The sequence below is a fragment of the Mesoplodon densirostris genome, chromosome 14 (assembly GCF_025265405.1).
Source record: "Mesoplodon densirostris isolate mMesDen1 chromosome 14, mMesDen1 primary haplotype, whole genome shotgun sequence".
In the NCBI taxonomy this organism is placed as follows: Eukaryota; Metazoa; Chordata; class Mammalia; order Artiodactyla; family Ziphiidae; genus Mesoplodon; species Mesoplodon densirostris.
Genome location: NC_082674.1, coordinates 65,427,738 through 65,448,645, shown reverse-complemented (window position 1 = coordinate 65,448,645; position 20,908 = coordinate 65,427,738). Strand labels below are relative to the sequence as shown.

The following is a 20,908-nucleotide window of genomic DNA, read 5'->3' as shown; positions in this document are numbered from 1 at the left end:
TAGATATTCTTTGGAAGTTATCTGCAGGAAGAGAGAGGTCTTTTAAGGCTGGGGTGAAATATTATGTAGTTTATGGGTCTAGGTCCTCGACCACATTGCGTCTTGTGTGGAAGTAGCAGGACTTCTGTGGGTCCCATCAGGGAGGATGGTAACTGAGAAATGTTTTGAGCCACGTTTCATCCCTGTTCCACTATTCTGGATGTTCTCTTGGAGCTGTTTGCAAACACTGTGGATACCCCCAAAAATAGACATGGACGGATGTAGTCGCTCATCCCCACACGACTGACGCCAGGTGGGCAGTGCAGTCCCGTGGAGACGCTGTGATACCTTCCTCTGGGGTCGCATTCAGGAGGGACCAAAGCAGCCTCACGTGACATTCCGTAAATGCTCACCAGCCGGTGGTAAAAGAGAGTGATAAGTGTTTTAGACAGTGAACCTCAAACATTTCATCTGCTCTTTCTTGGAAGGCTTTCGCTCTTTAGTTTTTGTGCATTTAGCACATAATCCTGTATGATAAGAAGGTACACACAGAGAGGCGTGGGCTCAAGTCCTTATTTGGGGGAGCTGCTCCGGGGGTGGAGGGGCAGGCAGCCCAGAGACAGTCCTGCAAGTGGCCGACGGGGAAGGTCTCCCTCGGAGTCATGTGTCCTTCGGGAGCTCGGCCAGATCCGACCAACAGCCTGCCTGTAGGTTAAGGACCACTGACCCTTACCTGTTAGAAAAGGTGGGTAAAGGGTGAAGTTCTCCCGGACAGTGTGAATTTAGTGCAGCGGTTGCAAAACCGTGATGAGACACAGACACGCGAGCAGTGAGTGCGCTGCAGCTCATGTCTGCGCGCTGGCGGTGCTGCGCGTGGCCCGTCAGAGCTGCTGGGGACGGAGGACTTGAGGAACTGCAGCCTGTTCATCCTGACCTGACTTCATATCCATCTTCCGTGCCTTATGTCTCTCCTTCGCCTTACAGGAATTTCCCTGTACTGGGGTGTAACTGGCGCACGTAAGCTGCGTACGGAGCTTCACACTGTCAGTTTTTCCTCGTGACGTCATCTCTGCCAACAGGGTGGTTCCGTGCAGCCCATCAGCCCCAAGGCCCCTCGTGCTCCTTTGTCATCCTCTCCCCCTGGGCCTCTGATTCCTTTGCCACTGCAGTCATAGGAGAATCTGAGAACATCGTCTTAGGGAATTCTCTTATGTTCTGGAACCAGCCTGGACCCCCGAGGCAGCTCCTGGCCGAGCCTACGTCTCCGCCCGCCCCTCGTCTATCCTCTCTTGACCTAGAACCCGGCCCGATCTGCAGTTCCGCACATGCAGTGCAAGCGAGCTTTGCTGGTTCTCTGCTGCTTCCTAGGCCCCGGCAGGTGTGCGTGACCAGTGCTCCCCAGACTGTAGTGAAGAGTGAGGCTTTTCTTTAAAAAAAAAAAAAAATTCCGGTCCATTGTTTACCGATGCTTCTGTAAAAGACAATAAAAATGGGTTACTAGAAAAATGAAGTGAAAATAAATCATATGAGTACAAATCTCAATTTTTTTCTTTTTAGATTCGGAAGATGTAAAATTTCTATGTCAAGTTAGTAACTTTATACCTGTTCTCAATTTCTGCGCTGATCTCATTGTAGGTTGAAAAGAAAATCTCATAGTCACAGCTACACTGAGTAGTACTGTCATAGACAACTCTGCTTTTCCTGTTTGTTTTACTGGGTAGGGTGATCTTTTGACCATGCTTTTAGAGTTTCCCACCTGGAGTGTTCAGCAGCTGTTGGCCAATTATCTTGACTTGGGAACTGAAAGGAAACTAACAATAGTTGAGTACTTACTGTGTGCCGGTCAGTGTGCAAAACATTTTTATTTTTTATGATGTTAGCTATGGGATTGTCATGTACAGCCTTTATTATGTTGAGGTATTTTCCCTCCGTACCCACTTTGTTGAGAGGTTTTTTTTCATGAATAGATGCTGAATTTTCTCAAAGGCTTTCCCTGCATCTATTGAGATGGTCATATGATTTTTATTCTTCATTTTGTTAATATGCTGTATCATATTGATTGATTTCCTGATATTGAACCATCCTTACATCTCTGGAATAAAATTCTCCTTGATCACAGTGTATGATTCTCAGCAGAGGGGTGAATTAATTCACTTGAATTCACATATTCAGTTAAATATGTCTGAAACCTCACTCTGGGCCGGATATGTCCCAGTCTCTGGGGATACAGCAGGAAGTAGAGCAGATGAAACTCCCCATACTCAGGGGGCTTATGTCTTTGTTGTGGGGAGAGATCATAACCAAACAAATGAGACGCATTAGATGGTGATAAGTGACGGGTAGAGACGTAAGTTAGAGGAAGGTCTGGGTTGGGAGGTTGGGGAAGGTCTCACCGCCATGACCTCTGAGCAAAGATACGAAGGGGCAGAGGAGAGGCCCCCCCGCCCCGCCATCCCCACCATCAAAGCCAGCAGTGATGGTGAGGCTCCCGGAGGGTTTTGAGGAGCTCAGTGAAGTTAAAGACCTTTCTCCCAGGTAGTAGATGGCTGATCTGGGTTTGAACTCAAATTTGGCTTTTTTTTATCATGCTTTAAAGTCTTTATTCAGTCTCCATGCTCCTGGTTTAAAAGACGCCTGAATCCAAATACAGTGGAAATCCATTTGGGAGTGCAGTTTACGTGTGTCAAGGAATTAGGTTGAAAGTCTGCTCTCTTTGTGGACTTTGCTTTTGATTAGGTCTGGATATTTTCCAAGGCTTTGAATATCTTTTTCCTAAGGGTAGAAAATACATGAATTTTGTGGTTGAATTTCCATTTTTAAGTGGATGAAATTTCTCTAGGGGCCATAGAAAGCTAGATAACATCAGGGAAAGACTTTTCACAGGAGAACAGATGATTAAAGCTCTGGAAACCTTTTGCTGTTGCCCTTGCGTGAGCACTTGGCAGTGCAGGGCTGTGTAAGGTGCTCCCTGCTCACCACGACCCGTACTTAGCAGATGCCTCTCTTCTGCGTTGACAGGCGCCCTGGCTGGGGACTCTTTTCCCTCTGGCCCGTCTCCCACTGCCCAGGACCTCCTTTCCACACAGACCCTGTACCCGTGGTCCAGGCTGCTGAACCTTGGACTCCCCTCCGCCTGTCACTCGGCCCCAGATTGGGTTCAGGGGGGTTGTCCCTCATGACTGTCGGGTGTAACTTTCTCACTTGAACTTGAACACCACATGAAATTCCCATGGCGGGTATTCCCATACCTGCTTTACAGACGAGGAGTGTGACGTAATTTGTCCGAGGTGATCATCCCTGGATTGCTGCTATGCCGTCTCCCTTTTCAGCTACAGTTTGGACTTGAGCAAGCTTTTGTGGGTTGGTCATGATTTTATTAATGAAATTTATTATATGGCTCCTGTGGAAATTGCAAAACTGTAAACAGAATTGGCTTCAAATTTTTGATGCTTGAGTTGGGGACTACTTGAGTATCATTCGGTTTTTACAGCCTTGCTAATTTTTCTTAAAGGCTTTATTTTTTAGTGTAGTTTTAGGGTCACAGCAAAGTTGAGGGGCAGGTGCAGAGATTTCCCATACACCCCCTGCCCCCCCGCCCAGCCTCCCCCATTATCAACATCCCCCCCAGATGGTGCATTTATTATAATTGATGAACCTACATTGACAGATCATAGTCCCTAGTTTACGTTAGGGTTCACTCTTGGTGTTGTCCATTCTGTGGGTTTTGAGAAATGTGTAATGACGTGCATCCACCGCTATGGTCTCGTGCAGTGTTTTTATTGCCCCCAGATCCTCTGGGCTTTGCCGCCTCATTCCTCCCCCCCCCCACCCCCATGCCTCCCTTTTTTTTTTTTTATACATTTGCAAACATAGGATATGCTTAAAAACGGGAACTAACCTTTCTTCAAACAGTGGGCAACAGAAGGCAGCAAGCTTGGCCCCGATGCCTGTGAGGCCAGGCCTGGCTCCCCACTCATGCCCACCCAGCATGGCTCCCTCTCCGTTCCTGGCCTTGTAGCCATCCCGATGTCCTCAGCTCTCCCCTTCTCTCCGGGGAGTTTGTCGGGGCCTTTGTTCCGCTGCGGCCTCATGGTCCTGCCATCGTGGGGCTGAGGGTCTGGACAGGATGCTGACCTGTGGGCGGGGCGGGGCAGTGCAGCTGCACCCTCCTGTGCTCCCTTTTCCTCTTAGGCCCTCTTTCCTCTAAAGAATTGTATGTTTTGATCTGTAATGACTGTCCAGAAGTCAATCTGAGTCACCAGGTTGTTTAATCTTTCTGAGAGTCAGGGGGGCTACTTGGATAATGTGGGATACAACATTCTTGAATCTGTAGCCAAACCCAGCCCCAAAGAGGTGCCAACAGGACAGGAGAAATTGCAGGGTAACACTGAAAGGACATCTGCCTCAGGAGACAGAGGGACTGAACCGAGGCCAGTGTGACGTTTGTCTGCACTCGGTGGGGGAGGAGCAGGCAGAGCAGGGGGCTTGGTGGGGAGGGGAGGCCTGCGACAGAGGGTCCCTCAGATACTCAATCAGCGCTTTTGCCGTTAGGTAGCTTGATGGCCTCAGAAATCCTCCGGCTCAGTAGTTCTCAGTGGGGCTAGAGCTGTTCCCTAAGGAGCCACTGGGAACTTGTGGGCATTTTTTGTTACCTTGATGGTTTGGGGCATGTAGATATGGAGTTGGCTAGGGCCAGGGTTGCTGGATGGGATTGGGGATGCTGGATGGGGCTGGGGATGCAGGATAAGGTCAGGGATGCTGGATGTCACACAGTTCGCATCCACAGGACTGTGGTTCAAGTTAAAACAAAAAGGGGAAAAACGTTTTTATAATTCTCTGAGCATAGCACACACTTTTATCTTAGAATGATCACAGAGTACTTTTACACAGTTTTAATTAACACTAAGTTCTCTAGGAATGCCCTGAGATTTGTAAATTGAGTGAAGCACAAAGTTTGCTTGGGATTTTACTTTAGTCTTTACTCTCATAAGTGGTATTAATTTCTTTTTTATCCTATTTAGGAGCTCAAAGCCTTTAAGACATTGATTACAATCTACTGGAAAGGTTTTTGTTTTGTTCTGTTTTGTTTGTTTTTAAATGAGAGATGGCTTGTAAAGTAAACTAATATTTTTTCCAGTGAAATAGAGCAGAGACCTCAGGGAAAGCTTATATATAGGGATGAATATGACAAATTTGGGGGGTTATAAATGTGTTTCATAGTCAGGATTAAGAAGAGTATTTAAAGATGGAGCAGTTCAGTAGCACCTGATAGACTGAGTAAAACAAGTTGGGTGAAATTACTCCAGAGTTTTTAAAAAGCAGAGAGGAAAAGACATGCAAGGACATGGAACGCGTTATAAACCAGATCCATGTGCACTCAGGGGGTACCCCATGGAAGGCATTTAACCTGACTGCTTTCTGTCTGTGTGAGGCCTGCGAGGGAAAACAGAAGCTTGGCCGCAGACGGACAGAGAAGATGGGTCCCGTTACCAGGCACCCAGCCTGAGGCAGGGGTGACATGGAGCAGAAGCTCCACCTGGTGGAGGATGCTGGGCCTCGGCTGGGCCTCCCTGCTCGCTGTCCACCTGCGGGTGTACCAGGCACCACTTGCGCGCAGCCCCTGTCCAGCTCCAGGGCGACAGCCCCGTCCCCGCTCTGAGAGGCGTCCTGTTCTTGAGAACCAGGCTTTCACGTGGCGGCTGTGCTCTGACCTCCGCGGCTGTCTTCTGATGCTTCTCCCTGGGGGCCGTAAGGAGTCTGGAACCTCCACCTGCACCACCGTCCTCATCTGAGAGGTTCAAACCGCCACCCCTCCTACAGGCTCGGTTTCGTTGAACTTTGCCAAGTGCCCAGTGTGTGCCAGGCATGGGCCTGGGGCCTGGACGGGCGGGAGTCCAGCTCCACGGAGCGCAGGAAAGGAAGCCGTGTAGCAGAAACACGAGGGTCGGGGTCCTGCAAACCCGGTGCCCCCTCCGTGTGCAGGGATGTTGGTGAGGGCACGTGAGGAGGGTCTTCCGGGCCGAGAGGCCAGTGTGCGCTGCAGCTCCCCGCACTGTGTGCCTGTGTGTGTCTGTGCGTGTGCACGCGTGTGCGTGTGTGAGCGCACGTGTGTGAGCGTGTGTGCGCACGCGTGTGCAGCTGCCGGGCTGCACTGCCTGAGTGGCGGGAGTGTCCAGAGAAGAGGATGGGGATGGGGTGGGTCAGGGGCTGCAGGTGAGCTTCCCCGCTGAGCGGAGCCAGTTGGTTAGGGACCTTCTGCCTGGGGCAGTCCTTGCTGGCTGGGTCTCTGGGGGTTGATCACGGGCACTGGCCAGGCACCCGGGAACCGCAGGCCAGGCGGGCAGCAGGGGGCCTGGGCTGGGCTGGGCTCCAACAACGGTGAAGTGGGAGAGAAGAAATGGGAAAACTGCTCAGGAGCCAGACTGAGCAGAAGCGGGGGGTCTGAGGACAGGAAGGCACGGGTGGCTGGGAGCTCACCGGCTAGTGGCTGGAGCGCATGGCCGGGCCACAGGAGGCTCGCCCAGAGGGTGCAGGTGCCGTGCGGGCAGTTTCATTTAATCCTTGAGTTACTGGTGAGGATGTCCCGTAGAAGTAGCCCGCAGACAGTTTGGTGCCTGACCGTGAAGTTGGGGGGCTCTGGCTGGCGTTGCTGGCACAGAGGAGGTGGTGGAGCCATGAGGAGGGGGGTCATGGGGAGACAGTGGAGCCAGGATGGGGGCTTCTCCCTCCTAAAGGCAGGAGCGGAAGGGGTCCTGCAGGAGACAGTGACAGGTGACCCTGATGCGGGCGGGGCCGTCTGGAGGCTGAGGGAATTGAGTTGGGAACTTGCTGGAGAGCCTAGTTTATAAAGTCAAACATGAGGGAAGGATTGAGAACAGCCTCCTGGTTTTATCTTTTAAAAGGTGACTGGGACCTTAATAAGAGGTGTTTCCGACGGCAGAGGGTTGGAGAACGACTGGGATGCCCTTAGAGAACCATCTGGAAAGGAGGAGGGGCTCCAGGTGGCCGTCTGGACACCTTGCCCACACACCCTGTGGGTGTCCTCTGTGGTGCCCGTGATCAGTCAAGAATGGGGCCAAGATGTCAGCATTCCCCTCTTGGGTGTTAACTGCAGTGGCATAAGCTACATTCTTAGGGAGAATTCCACATCCCGGGGCTGCAGCTCCTGAGACTTCCATTCTGTTCCCCTTCTCCTGAGAGAGATCGTGGCTGCTTCCCAGGGTTTGTGTCTGGGGCAGGAATTGGGGGTGAGGGCCTGTTTCTCCCCACAGACTGGCCTGCACTGCCCGCTTCCTGAAAGGGAGTAAAAATCAAGGCCAGAGGAAGATTCTCCCTTTTTTTTTTTAAGATTGATTGATTGATTGATTGATTGATTGATTTTCTATTTTATTTTTGGCTGCGTTGGGTCTTCGTTGCTGCTCACGGGCTTTCTCTAGTTGCGGCGAGCGGGGACTACTCTTGGTTGCGGTGCGTGGCATCTTCCAGGACCAGGGCTTGAACCCGTGTCCCCTGTATTGGCAGGCGGATTCTTAACCACTGCACCACCAGGGAAGCCCCCAGAGGAAGATTCTTGCTGGAAGTTTACTGTGCGTGTATCGTGTGAGAAATCTCCACCAGTCCTGAGGGTCAGGGTGAAGCTCAGGGCTGAGCCCCGAATCTCAGAACTTTCTCTGCCCTGGCTTGCCTACTAGGCGCCAGACCCCCTGAGGTCACATGCCCTACGAGGGGCCTGCCATGCTGGAGGACAAGCAGAGGCCATGGGTTGTTTTCTTGTTTTCAGAGATTAGCCTCAGGGCCTGTAACCCAGGAATCTGCTCTGTAGTAAAGGAGGCGGTTAAGGACCGGCCTTGTGTTCTCGGTGAATCCGGGTGGGGATGCCGTGTTCTTGCAGAAATGTTGACCTAGTGGCTCCCGAGTTCTTCCTGCATCTCCAGCAAAGACCCCTTTATTCTTCTGTGGAAACTTGGCATGAGGTGGCCCTGACTGTGAGTCAGCCAGGACAGAAGGAGCTGTTTCCACTGCTCGGCCTGACAGAGGACGGCCGCCCGGCTCTGGGTTGGGCCACGTCACCGAGAAGATGAATAAAGACCAGCTGCTTGACCTGATGTGCCAGAGAAGGCTTTAGAGATGCTCGGTCAGTTCACATGTGAAGGTGTCGTCAAGACCCAAAGGGGTTCAGCTCCTTGCGTGCTGACCAGTTATTATTTATTTTCCTCAATATTTTCCTGCATATTACAAGTGCTTTCAGTAAGTTTGTGGATGAACTTCTTGACTTAGTAAAGTATGTAAAACAAGCCAACAGGATGTGAGTTGTGACATTGAGGGTGTTGTCTTGCTTCAGGGCTGCGGGGTTATCGTGTAACACTGTCACATGGCTCAACTGCGTGCAGGAAGAACCCTCCATGTGGCTTCATCAGCTTAAATATAGTTCGGGGCAACAGACACAGAGTTGAGATGAGGAAGTTCTATGCAGTGTAGGAAACAGGAGCTTTAAAGATAACTCGCTGTGATGGGAACCCAGCTTCCAGAGCCCTGATAAATGAAGGGAGTAAGGGCAGACGCACAGAGAGGAGTCCCCCATTCCTGAGTCTGGAGGCAGCAGGTAAGGACCTCTTTGCAGAGGTGTGGCCATGCACGTGCAGGGGAGAAGATGGGCAGTGGCCTCCAGAGAAGTGGAGGTGACCGCCCAGAGCAGCCAGTCACTGGCTTCTGTTGTGTTTCTGGGTTTGTTTCCCTCCTGACCTGTCCTTCTCAGTCATTTGAAAGCAAACCTCAAAGACATTGGTCTAAACTTGCAAGTACAGTAGCAGAATGGTCTCCTAGTAGCCTTTGGCCATGCTAATGTCTGCTTCTTGCTGCAAAGGGCAGCGATGTGGTCGTTACTTCCTGTGGGTGTGTATTGTCGAATGTGTGTAAAAGCAGCTGTATGTTTTATGGGTTTCACAGCAAGGGTGGGTGAGAAAGGGAGGTTATACTCTATGTTTGCAGAGAAAATATTAACAACCTTGATAACGTTCACAGTGCCATAGACTTTATGGTCCTGCAGAGACTTTTTCTATCAAAGACCTCAGGGATGCTTTTTGGCATTTTATTACATGAAATATATATATATATTTTTTGCGGTACGCGGGCCTCTCACTGCTGTGGCCTCTCCCGTTGCGGAGCACAGGCTCCGGACGCGCAGGCTCAGCGGCCATGGCTCACGGGCCCAGCCGCTCCGCGGCATGTGGGATCTTCCCAGAACGGGGCACGAACCCGTGTCCCCTGCATCGGCAAGCGGACTCTCAACCACTGCGCCAGCAGGGAAGCCCTACATGAAATATTTTTAACTCAAATTCTGTCTAGGGTCTGTTTAACACTGTGGTTAGTGAACTTTGGTCTTACCGTGGTGAGAAAAAAGCAGCATAACTAGTGGGGGAGCTGCTGTTACTCATTAACCGGCAGCTGTTTAAAAACTGGGAGGACATTTTAGAGAAAACTTAATGCGCCAAGTCTGCATTTGTAAAACGTTTATCAGGAGGAGATTATTCACCCCAAAAGGATCTCATGCCTTACACATGATTTGCCCTATGCAGTGAATTTCCTGAGAGACTTAAATGTATTTATGAAAACATTTATTTTACAGCTAATCTTCAGGAACATGATAACCTTGAGAGGAGTAGTCCTGTGGTACAGGGTGGGGTGTATTTATGTATCTGTATATATATATAATAGAAGCATACATAATCATGAAATATGGAATAGTTACAGTGATCAGGAGAAGAGAATTATCTTTTTCAGGGACAAGAAAGGAAAAGTTAAAAAGAGGGTGATGACTGATCACTTCCATTTGGCCTTTCAGTTAATAAAAAGGGTGCATACTTTAGTTTGCAGCCAGAGGCACTGTGCATGGCTGATAGGATAAAAACACTCTGGATGAACACACACACTTGGTGTAAAAACGCAGCAGAGAACAAACACAATCAGACCGTCATGAGTGTGGTTACGTCGGGGGTGAGAGGGGGAGTGCTAATCCTCGGGAGTGGCGCTGGGTGGTGGGTGATGGGCTGTGGAGAATGAGTGTGTTTCACACTCACAGGCAGTGGGAAGGGGGCTCTTCAAGGGGGCTTGGCGGGACAGCAGGAGGAAGGTTTGCAGGTCAGGTTGGCTTCTCTGTTCAGAACCCTCCATTGCCTCCCTCTCCCAGAGTGACAGCTGGTTCACGAGGGCATGTTTGCTCTGTGCCCTGTCCTGGACCCCCTCTGTCCTGGGCCCCCTCTGCCCTGGGGCAGACTGGGAGGTGGTGGCACATGAAACGTGGTGTCACCGATTCCGTCATCCAGGTGACAGTGACTCATCTGCTCCATGCTGAGCGCTGCGCTAGGTCCTGGGGACACTAAGATGACGGAGAGATGGTGCAGCTGGTGGGGCCAGGTGTGTGGACATCCTCAAGTGAGGGTTCCGTGATGGGGTGGGAACCCGGGTCTCCTTGGGGGGTGGGGGGAGGGGAAGGAGTCTTAAGTTTCACTAACGACTTTTTTTTTTTACATCTTTATTGGAGTATAATTGCTTTACAATGGTGTGTTAGTTTCTGCTGCTAACGACTTTTTTTTTTTTACAACTTTATTGGAGTATAATTGCTTCACAATGGTGTATTAGTTTCTGCTTTATAACAAAGTGAATCAGTTATACATATACATCTGTTCCCATATCCCTTCCCTCTTGCGTCTCCCTCCCTCCCTACGGGAGAGGCCACGACAGTGAGAGGCCCGCGTACTGCAAAAAAAAAAAAAAGAAAAGAAAAGAAAAAAGAAAGAAAATGGCATCATCGAAGCAGGAAATTCAGTCTTCAAGGCTGCCAGCCCAGCACGTTGCTAGCAACAGCTGCAAGGAAATCATAAAAGTGGCTTTTCCACAAACCAGCCAGAAATAAAGTCCAGACTGCCAAGTCAGGATATCTTAGTCAGGGTGCTTTTCATTCCTTGTAATCCTGATTGGCCTGGCCAGTAATTGAAAGTCCGTGTTGAGTCTGACTTTACTTATTTCTCAGGCCACTGTAAAGGTCTTCATTTGTGGTGCATCTGATCAGACCCTGTGGTAAATAAAGGACGTATCCATGCGTCTTAGGAGGCTGCAGGCGTGGGCAGGAAATAGCTACAGTTATGGCAGAGCTACACTTAAATGTGGGCGGTAGCAGCCAGTTATTAATAACGGTCCTAAGGAGAACATGAGCCGCCGCCAGAATTTTGGAGTTAATTGTACTGATTTGTGAATTCATGGACCAGCGCGAGGAGGTGGGAGAAGCTGACGGAGGATCGGAGCCAGCAGTGCAGCTGTGGGAGGGGATGCGTTCGCCCGGAAGGCTTTGCACACGCCCTGCCCTATGAGGCTGAATTCCATGGACGTGGTTGGAGTGGAGAGGAAGGAAAAAAGAGACTTGAGGTCAGGCTCTCTGACTAACCCTGGGGTGACTGAATCAGCCACTGAGCATGTCCACAGGATTTCTAAGACCTTAAAAGAAAGGGCAGCACCCTTACTGAGAACGCGCTTCCCCGTGCTACTGTGGAAGTGCTTTCCTTCGGTTCTAGTCCTCTGCAACCCCCAAGAGAGCTTCATGTGCGCGCGTTATGGGCGGAGTCGAACCTGCCCCAGCTGATGAGGGTAGGGGTCCCAGCCCAGGCTGCCCTCCCAGCCCCACCCCGGGCTGCACGGTTACAGTGAAAGGAATCAAAGGCTCCTGTTACCCTGAGTTTGCACGGGGTCGCCTGAGTTTTCAGTGCCTTGGCCTCAGGATGATTTCTGGGCCACATTTCTTGATTCCGTAAACGGGACCTGTGACCTTATCTAGAACCGCCTGTCCAATAACATGTCACGTGAGCCACGGCCACTGTGTAGCTTAACGTTTCCTAGCAGCCACGTGCAGAAAGGAACAGGTGAAACTAACTTGAATACTATATTAGGTTTAACTCAAAATGCCAAACTATTATTATGTCCAACCTATATACATCCTGTGGTCACATTAACAATTACTGAGATGCTTTACACTTTGGGGAACTAAATCTTTGGAATCCCGAGTGTATTTTACACTTAGAGCATGCCTCGATTTGGACTCGCCTCACCTGAGTTGCTGTGTGTGGCTGGTAGCTACCAAGCTGCACAGCGTAGGCCTAAGGAGAAGTCACTGAGACTCATCCAAACATAGAGGCTCTGTTTGAAGCCCTCGGGAGGGATTCTGGGTGGGCAGGAAGCAGCTTCGCCTGAGACAGAAAGGTCCCACTTACGGACGGCAGAACGTCACCGCACGTGTGAGCACGTTCCTGACTGAGGGGCCGTTCGTCGAGAGCAGTGAAGTCATGCAGCCTCAGTGTCCACGGCCAGCAGTGACCACAGGAAAACTGTGAGACCTTGACTGCCAGACGCTGAAGCATACTTGGGCGGGATGACTTGTCTTGGCAAATCTACGGGCCATTAAGAATGGAAACCACAGCCTTCAATGTATATATGGACGCTGTTGCCAAAGAAGCTTTTCCTCCAAATGCCTAATGCCTTGCTCAGATGAGGAGCTGTAGCGTCTGCCTGCGGAAACAGCCATGAGCAGGCGTCCTTATATGGGAATTTCCACAGATCTCAGCTCCACTGTGGGCAAGATCAGCCACGGTGCACACTTCTCTTCCAGCAAAGCAGAAATTATTTTTAAATGTTCTTGGAATTTCCCCTTCCTTCTTTTTCTTCCTGTGGTTCTGCCTCCTTTGTCCTCTTTGCCCCACTTAACTTCTGTCTTCCACTCTCTTCCCCTCTATACCCACTTAATCTGGTTGGTTTCTGTTGTTGAGTTGTGTGAGTTTTTTTATAGATTCTAGATATGAACTCCTTATCAGATACATGATTTTCAAATATTTTCTCCCATTCTGTAGGTGGCCTTTTCACTCTGTTGATTGTGTCCTTTGAGGCACAGAAGTTTGTAATGATGGTGTAGTTCCCAGTGTCTGTTTTTACTTTTGTTGCCTGTGCTTTTGGTGTCATATGCAATAAATCATAACCAAAGCTAATGTCATGAACTTTTTCTCCTATATTTTCTTCTAAGAGTTTTATTTGGGCTATTTGGAGTTAACTTCTGTTTATAGTATGAGATTAAGAGTCCAGCTTCAGTCTTTTGCATGTGGATATACATTTTTCCCAACACCATTTGTTGAAAAGACTGCACTTTCCCCATTGAGTGGCCTTGGCACCCTTGTTGAAAAATTATTTGACCATATTTGTGAGGGTTTATTCCCAGGCCCTCCGTTCTCTTCCATTGGTCTGTGTGTCTGTCCTTATGCCAGCACCGCACTATTTAGATTACTGGAACTTTGTAGTAAGTTTTGAAATCAGGAAGTGTGAGGCCTCCAACTTCATCTTTTTCAAAATTGTTTTGGCTTTTGGGGGTTCCTTGAAGTTCCTATGAATTTTAGGATGGATTTTTCTATTCCTGCAAGAGACATCACTTTGTTAGGGTTTAGAGCCTCATTTTTTTCCCATTCATAAATGAGTTATTGAGGATACTCTGTGATAAGAAAAAAGGGCAAAAAAATAATTTATTATTCAATGTTAGTCTTCAATATATACCTCAAATATAGCTTTAAAAATAGTTATTTATTTTGGCAATTCTCTGCAAAGATGAGGATTTTCAATACAACTTACTTTCCCTCTTTTTGTAAAATACTTTTTAACGATGTGCAGCCTTTAAGGGATAGCGATTGGACATCATTAAGCATTCTCTCTATCCAGGACACCAAAAATTATTTGTTCTAATTAAAGTTAACAGAGCCCAGTGGCCAGAGCAGAGTCCCCTCACTTTAGGTATTTTTGCTTGGTTGGGGGGGCAGTTAATCTTACTGAACCTCAATTCCGAAGTCCAGAAAATGATCCTTAAACTCAGCCTTTTTAATCCACCCCACAGGGTCATATTCTAGAATGTGGGTTCACAGTTGAAATTTACTGGAGAGGCTGAGGGGCCCCCATCACTCTGGCTTTGTCAGCCCCTTCTCTCAGCCTTGAGATGTCACAGCGATAGGCTGGCCAGACCAGTTGGAAAGACGCGCGCAGTTTTCTCAGTTGCACAGCTGAGAAGATGAGAGTTTTAGGTTAGGTTAGGTGGTCGCGTCGGTGGTAGCGCCCCCTGGAGGTGACGGTGCACGTGATGATGGCGTTGTGCAGACGGGGTGGGGACGTGGCCGCCCCTTCAGGAAGCTTAGCTTAGTGTAAAATGATTACATAACACGTGGGTGGGTTCGGTCTCCTGTCCTGCATCCCTGGTAGCGGTGCGCACAACGAGGGCGTGGAGAAGAGAGGCCGGAGGTGCTTGGAGCAGTTGGATGGGTCGTTACAGGCTTAGCTGGACTTACTGGTCCAGACCACTTTGAGGCGCTGAGGCTTACAGAACTTAACAGAAAAATGCACAGAAGCACGTACACGAAAATTTTCTTATAACGTCAGGGGATTCGTGCTCCCAGCCTCTACCACAACACACGATTGTAATGGCGACTGCATTTCTGAAGTTTTTTTAGAAGCCTTGGATTAAATAGGACAGTTAAAATATTGTGAATTCTTGATAACTGAATAAGCTGCAAATTCACTAGCACAGAGCGGTCTGGTACTTTCCGGCAGGTGCCTGTGTATGTGTGTGTTTGCCTGTGTGAGAGACAGGGACACACACAGGCTCTGTCTTTCCACTTCCACAACCAGAAGAATTTCTTTGCGCACATTTCCTTTTTCTTCCTTTTCCATAATGCAAACAGAAATGCTGTTCTTTTAAAGCCTTCTCCGACATGTTCTACACATTAAATTCTAAACTCCTTCTTAGACGTCCTGTTTATGGTGATAACTGCCAGTTGCAGGTACCTACCCCATGTGGGGCTGTGCAAGTCACCTCTGACCCCTGCCTCAGCCCTGCAGGGCACGCATGTTAGAATCAGGACCTGATGTGTAAGAAGCTGGCTCAAGACCCTCCAACTAGTCAATTTTCCAGTATATCAGATTCACAATGAACCAAAATAAATATATACTTTCGCCAAATTTATTACTTTACAAGTGGATTTTTTCACCAGGTGGGTCTTAGATGTGATCTGAGGGGCAAAGAAAGCTTTCTGCTAAAAAATACCTCCCACTGTGGGTGGTATTTCCATGTTGTTGGTCAGAATAATGAAGGTAACTCTCAAGTAAAAATGTTCTGGGGAATTATAGTTTCAATCCTTGACATTTTAGTTTAAAGTAGTTTACCAGATTTTTTTTTTCTTATCACAGCTTTAATAGAATTGAAGGAAACTTATGGCTTCTTATAAGCTGGGAGAAAGGAAAAGTTGATTAGTACTATGCTTAGAAGGAGAGATTGAAGACGGAGCACCTGGGCGGTGGGCATCTCGGTGCAGGTCAGTGATGCTAAAACACCCAGTTTGGAATTTTGCGTGGGATGGAGTCCTGATTGTTGTACACTAGCAGTTTGGGGAGAGGAAGGTGTGTCTGCCCCCTGAGCACAGCAGTCCCCGTTCTTCCCCGACTCCGCAGCTGTCATCTTCCTCTCTGCGCAGGTCGTCCCGTGGGGAGTGAGGCCCCGGTCAGGCGGGTGTGCGCGGGTCAGACCCCGTGTTGACGCTGTCATGTGTGCAGGCGCAGTGGAAGCTGGGAGTCTGTTTTTCTCTTGTTGTAATTCCGCCCTCGTCCTTGTGAAGGCTGTGATTGTGGTTCTTTGGGGCATTCGTTTTGGGAAAGTGGGGTCGGATATTTTGCTTGAGGAGTTAACATAAAGAAAAATCTGTTTTCTCACGGCTCTCCAGTAAATGGTGCTTTGAGTGAGTTTGCCAGATATGGTTCAGTCTGCAGGCTAATAAATCTAGCCCACAGCCTGTGAGCAAAGAATGGTTTTGATGTTTTTAAATGGTTGAAAAAAATGAAAAGAAGGTGTGAAAATTACACGAAACTCAAACATCAGTGTTGGGAGGCAGCCCAGCATTTGTCTGCTGTCGTCCGGGGCCACCTCTGAGCCACAGGATCAGGTGAAAAGTCATGACAGAGGCCGTGTGGCCCTCAGAGCCTGAAATAGTCTCACTCTGACCTTTATAGAAACAGTCTGCTGGCCCTGCTGCGGAGGAGGTTAGCAATCGTGAAGACACTGTTTAACGTTGTCAGGTTTTAGACATCACTGCATTCAGATCCTCGCAAGTTAAATCCAGTTCTGTGGAAATGACTAGATAGTGACATACTTTAACTACATCAAAACAAGTCTTCACTTGGTCGCCATCCTCACGAGTGGATTTCTTGTAACCAGCATGAACTAGCTTCCTTCCTTCCTGTCCTGGAAGAAAACTGGAGACTCATCAGGGCCACCTGCCCTCTGCTCCTTGGAGCCAACCAAGGACCAGGGGGCTGGGGGCTGGGGTGTCCGTAGAGCTGCAGGGCCGGCCCCGAATCTCGCCAGCACGTGGCAGTCAGACATTGAACCTCTACCAGGTAAGAACAGTTCCCCTGGGGGGAGGTTTGTGTTTGTTTTTGTTTGGGGGGGGTTAATTTATATCATTCCTTTTTAATGGAATCCCATTGTTTGTCGATTTCCCCATCTGATGAGTCTCCACGGGATGCTGAGTCCTGCTCCCACTCGAGGCGCTGAGCCCCCCGCCCCGGCCTCGCCAGCCCCGGGTGCAGCTGAGACCCAGGCGTGACTGCCGGCTGTCAGGTTCAGAGGTGCAGGCAGGGATGCCCGCCATCATTCCTAGAGGGCGTGGCTGCAGCGGGGCTGGGCTGGGGGGCCAGACACACCTGCGGTGCTGTCTGCGCCTGGGGAAGATCTGTGACTGGCGGGCAGGAGGCTCTCTTTGCTGTTATGAGCTCAGTGCCTTGTTGATCCCGGAGATTCTGTGAACAGCCCAACATCCTTTTTTAAGTACCTCTTCTGCTGAAATTAACCTGAGGTGGTTTATATTGCCTGCATCCTAGAAAACCTGCGTGTGTTGAGCTGAAAGTGCCCATTCAAAATGTCAAATATTTTGTATTCAAAAATTTTTTTTCTTTTTGAAACTTTTATTTATTCTTCTTGATATGCTATGTTATCCACCTTTTCCTCTATATCCACAGTTATCTACTGTGTACCTGCCACCTGCCAGGCGTGTGGTTAAATGTCAGCAGAGGAACGTTTCACGTTGGGCTGTAGTGATGCCTCACTTAGGGGATGTTGTGAAGGATGGTCCCGACCTCAGTCCCCAGGTTCTCTGTGCCCATGTCAACTCGGGGACAGCAGTGAGGAGCCCAAGAGCAGTTTAGGAAGGAAGGAGGTCAGACTTTGAAATCAGTACAGGACAGAGACCTGTAGTCACCTTGAAGGACGGAATGACTGAATGTAGAAAGAAACAGAAGGAAATAGGTGAGGCCTGAGCACCAGGTTCCCCCGCAGCAAACCTGGTAGCTTGTGTGATGCCCCGGGACGCCCACCAGACAAACCTTCTGACGGTGATCTGACTTCTCACCTGGTCTACACCCGGGAGGGGACGGCTGGTCGTGCAAACTGAGTGTGTTAGTTAGCCTGGTGGTTACAGCCTGGCTTCCTGGTTTTCATATCCGCTCTACACGTGTTAATCACAACTGCTGAGACGCGTCCACTTTGGATAAACTGACAAAACGGGGTTGCCAGCCTTCAGAAACTGAAGGTCAAGCTTTCAAGCTTTTGAAAATTCACCAAGGAGAGTCTCTTTATGGGAAGCTGCTCACCTTCCCAGCACCCAGCCAACTGTCCCCATGAATCACGTACCTCTTTGGGGTTAACTCCAGTTACGGTCGTGTATACGTTAGTAAGAAAAAGTATCACAATTTTGTGAGACACTTAAAAAAAATCGATCAACATTCTTGTGTTTCTGTGAAGTTTCCAAATGTCAGTCATTCAGCAGGCTTTTCTGTGGACCCACTGTGTGCTGCCTCCAAGCATCACAGTGTGGCAAGTGCCGTGGGGAGGATCTGTCTGCAGGAGCCCCTCCGGGAGCTCTGCGAGTCCCCACAGAGTGGAACCTTGTGGGGATCCAGATCTGCTACCGGCCTAGTGGGGCAGGGGTGTCTGGCAGCTCATCACGGAGGAAGACGCAGAGCGTGTGGACTCCGGGAGGGAGAAGTGGCAGGAAATGAGGCCGCAGGCAAGGAGGTGGTGAAGGCTTATGTCTCCTGCGACACCAGGGTCCCTGGACTTCGCCCCCTGGAAAATAGACATCGTCTTCCGAACTGAAACATAATATGCTCAGATTCGCATTTAAAAAAAAATACAGCTTTGACAGCAGTGAGGAAAAGGCGAAGTATTGATGATGATGTGATACTTGTTTTTCATCGAGCACTCCCAGTGTGCTTAGTACTCCATTTATCCACGTCCTTTTCACAGTAGCTCCGTGGGGCATGGGTATAACCATCCCTTAGGAAGAAAAACTCTCCAGTAAGCCCCTGCCCAGGCTGGGATCTGAGTTCAAGGCTGACCGACCACGCCTGGCCTAGCGCAGAATGGCGGGCCTCGGGACCGGGGGACAGCGGGGTGTGCGGTGGTGGCGTGGGGGCCTGGGGGGGCGTGCATATGAAGGGGGGGCGACGTGACCTTTCTCACAGTGGCTGGGCTGGTGAGAAGGAGGCTGCTGAGGGCGACTGAGGGTTTGGGGGCAGCGGAGTGCGAGGGGCAGCCTGATCAGGATGAGGGGTCGGGCGAGCGCCGCTGTACGCCCTCCCCCCCAGGGATGAATGGACCGCAGTTAAGCCAATTGTCTGCCCCCTCCACCAAATAAGTGCACGTGTGCAAATAATCCCACACGAGGATGTGTTTCCACATGTCTAGTTAAGACCACCGTGTATAAGCTTTAGGTTTGCTTCTCTCCAACCTTGGTGTTGGTGCTGATCTCAGGTAAAGTGTGCTATTAAAAGTAGTACGTTCTGCACGTCAGCGTCCATACTGTGGACAGCTTTCTTTTTACTGTGCTCTTCCTGCTTCTTTACTTCTGGGTTTGGAGTAGAGGTCTTCATTCACCTACCAGGTAGTTGTGTCTGGAAGCCGGCCCGCTCACCTGGTTTTGCTGGCCTTATGACTCATTTAACCCTCTTAACTCTGATGTAGCCTACATGCATCCTTTTTTTCCTACAGTTTATGTCCAATACTTTCTCATTATCTTTGGGCTTCATAGCATAATGTTTCAAAAAAATTTTCTTTTTCCCGCTTTACTGAGATGTAATTGACGTGTAACATTGTGTAATTTTAAGGTGTGTAATGTGATAATTTGAGATGTGTGTATAGTTTTGCAAGATGCTTACCACAGTAAGGTTATTAACCCACCCTTGACCTCACATAGTTACCATTTTGTTGTGCTGGTGAGAACATAAAAACTGTTCTCATGACTTCCAAGTATACAGTATTGTTAATGGTCGTCACCATGCTGGACATCACATCCCCAGAACGTATTCCTCTCGTAACTGGAACTCTGTGCCCTTTGACCAGCATCTCCCCATTTCTGCCCCACCACTCCCCAGCCCCTGGCACCTCCCTTCTACTCTGTTTCTGTGGGTGCTTTTAGATTGCACATGTAAGAGAGATCGTATAGTATTTGTCTCTCTCTGATTTATTGCACTTAGTGTAATGCCCTAAAGACCATCCATGTTGTTGCAAGTGGCAGGATGTCCTTCATTTTTATGGCTAACACTCCTGTGTGTGTGTGTGTGTGTGGTTTTCTTTATCTGTTCATCCAGCGATGGACACTTAGGTGGTTTCCATGTCTTGGTCATTGTGGATAATGCTGCAGTGAACAAGGGGACACAGATATTTCTTTGAGATCGTGATTATATTTCCTTCAGATATATTGACCCGGAAGTGGAATTGCTGGGTCACATGGCAGTTCTATTTTTAGTTTGTTGAGGACCCTCCATACTCTTTTCCATCATGGCTGCACCAATTGACGTTCCCACCAACAATGCAGGAGGGTTCCCTTTTTTTCCACATCCTTGCCAACATTTGTTATTTCTTGTCTTTTTTTTTAATATTTATTTATTTGGTTGCACTGGGTCTTAGTTGCGGCAGGCGGGCTCCTTAGTTGTGACATGCGAACTCTTAGCTGCAGCATGAATGTGGGATCTAGTTCCCTGACTAGGGATCGAACCCGGGCCCCCTGCATTGGGAGCGCGGAGTCTTAACTACTTTGCCACCAGGGAAGTCCCTTCTTGTCTTTTTGATAATAGCATTTCTGATAGGTGTGAGGTGATAGCTCATTGTGGTTTGATTTGCATTTCCCTGATGATTAGTGATGTTGAGCATTTTTTGTGCACCTGTTGGTCATCTGTATGTCTTTGGAAAAATGTGTGTTCAAGGACTTCCCTGGCGTTAAGACAGCGCTTCCCATGCAGGGGGCATGGGTTCGATCCCTGGTCGGGGAACTAATATCCCACATGCTGCATGGCCAAAAAGAAAGAAAGAAAGAAAGAAAAATGGCTTGTTCGGGTCTGGTGCCCTTTTTTTTTCTTTTTTGCTGCGTCCCACGACTTGTGGGATCTTAGTTCCCCGACCAGGGATGGAACCCAGGTCCATGGAAGTGAAAGCACCGAGTCCTAACCACTGGACTGCCAGGGAATTCCCTCATGCCCATTTTCATTTATTTATTTATTTATTTATTCATTCATTCATTCACTCATTCATTCATTCATGGATGGCTGTGTTGGGTCTTCATTGCTGTGTGCCGGCTTTCTCTAGTTGCAGCGGGGATATAACAACAATCAACAATACTGTTGACAGACACTGGGGAGGCTGTCAGACCAGGAGGGACGGCAGACCGGGAGCTAGGGACGTGGGCCCCCGTCAGGCTACTCTTCATTGCAGTGCACAGGCTTCTCATCGCGGTGGCTTCTCTTGTTGTGGAGCACGGGCTCTAGGCGCGCGGGCTTCAGTAGTTGTGGCCTGCAGCCTCAGTAGTTG

At 49.2% G+C, this 20,908-nt stretch overlaps 1 protein-coding gene across 2 annotated transcripts in view; it reads left to right on the top strand.

The window, feature by feature from the left end:
- Positions 1–20,908, top strand: part of LIMS1 (LIM zinc finger domain containing 1) — a 100,808-nt gene that overhangs the window by 26,891 nt on the left and 53,009 nt on the right. Inside the window, exon 1 of one of the 2 annotated variants that reach the window (XM_060118064.1) lies at positions 8,364–8,581. The exons of the other annotated variant lie outside the window; for it this stretch is intronic. The gene's annotated coding sequence lies outside the window, so the exon portion shown is untranslated. Of the gene's footprint in view, positions 1–8,363; positions 8,582–20,908 lie in introns of those variants that run through there. 2 annotated transcript variants of the gene reach the window in all.